Below are 1,858 nucleotides of genomic sequence, written 5' to 3' on the forward strand. Positions count from 1 at the left end.
TCACATATCATATTCTCATATATTCTATTTATTATCTATTCTATTATATAAAATTAGGTTTCTGCACTTAATGATGGAGTTGACGTGACATGCTTACGAGGGTGAAATAGGTTCTCGAGATATTTTTCACTAATAATTAAATCAAAATCAAATCATATTTATTGAGCTAAATTTAAATCATGTGAATTAAGGACTAAACTAAACTAAGATAATTTTTTAATTATTCAAATTGAATGCAATAAATAAAATTAATTTTGTTAGATAATCATGGTCTTTTGGTCTTCTATATATAGATAGCCACACAAAATTATAAAAAATAATTATTTTAATCACTTTTGCTATTTCAACTTTTTTTATGTATAAATATACTCAAAATGAGAAGGTATGGATGGGTGTTTCATTAATTATTTGTTTGATAAATATTATAGTCTAAAAATGTCTCAATTTAGGCATTCTACCGTTGTCGATAGAAGTTGAACCTCTAATAATTCATGGTGACCATAATATTTTTTATAGTATTACATAGAAAAATATTTTTTAAAATGAATACACCCAATATAATTAATTTTCTTTGTTACTCTGTTATCTTTTACCTAACAAACAATATCTATATATGTTGAATATATTATTTTCATCATAAGGCATACATAACTGATTTAATTCTATATTTAAAAATACTCATGTGGTAACTAAATACCATATTGTTATCTCGCTAAAATTAATTCTCCTATGATTATGCGAATGTATAGCACTATCAGATAAAAATTGATTGGATTACATCAAAAAAAAAAAACAATATCTATTCATGTTGTATTATTTTCATCAGAAGTCATACATAATTGATTGATAATTCTATATATAAAAATAATCATGTAGTAACTAAATACCATATTGTTATCTCGCTAAAATTAATTCTCCTATGATTATGCGAATGTATAGCACTATCAGATAAAAATTGATTGGATTACATTTATTTCCAACGAGGTAGGTGATCTTTTAGGCCTAATCACGGTGAGAGTTGAAAAAAGTTTGAAAAATGCTAACAATATAAATGCTTTTTATTTTTAATACCCAATAATAAATATATAAATTAAAACTAATATTGTTTCGTACAAAATAATAAAATGTATAGCATACTCAAAACATATTCAATTCTTATTAACTGTCATTATTTATCAATTACGTTAAGATAAATCTGGTTATTAAAAAAGATTAAAATTAACTTAAATATACACAATATTATTTTATGATTTTTATTTTTATTTTATTATCATAAAAAGTCATACATATTATAAGAGAACCTCATCTTTTTACCAACGGTTCTTCCATTTAATGGTTTCTATAAAAAAAAAAAGACATAATAATATTGTTTGGCAAGAATATATGGAATTTTGAAAGGTTGAAGCATAGGTTTAGTTCTTAACGTATTCGTAGATAAAGTGCAGAGTAGATAAAAAGACAGCTAATAAAAGAATAAATGGCTAAAGCTTCCTCAATACTAATAATCGTAGTGTATGATAGGTGTTCTATAATTTTTTTAGATTTGATTGTTTCTTGATTATTATATGTTGTTCTGTTTATTATGCTAAAAAGACTTATGATAATCATCTTATCGTAGTAGTGTAAAAGTTGTAGGTATTATATTTACTTTGTATGCTCTAAATCTCATGTCCTTGATGGATATTTGTGGCTGAGTAATTATTAAAAAAATTGATTTAATATCTATTTTATATTCTATTTAAATTATAATAGTGAGTAAATATTTTTTTCAAAATAAATAATGCGATTTTTTTCATAAAAATAATGTTTAAATAATTGTAAAATTAGATTATATAACACATAATGATCAATAATATTA

This window comes from Arachis ipaensis, chromosome B10 (assembly GCF_000816755.2).
Source record: "Arachis ipaensis cultivar K30076 chromosome B10, Araip1.1, whole genome shotgun sequence".
Lineage (NCBI taxonomy): Eukaryota > Viridiplantae > Streptophyta > Magnoliopsida > Fabales > Fabaceae > Arachis > Arachis ipaensis.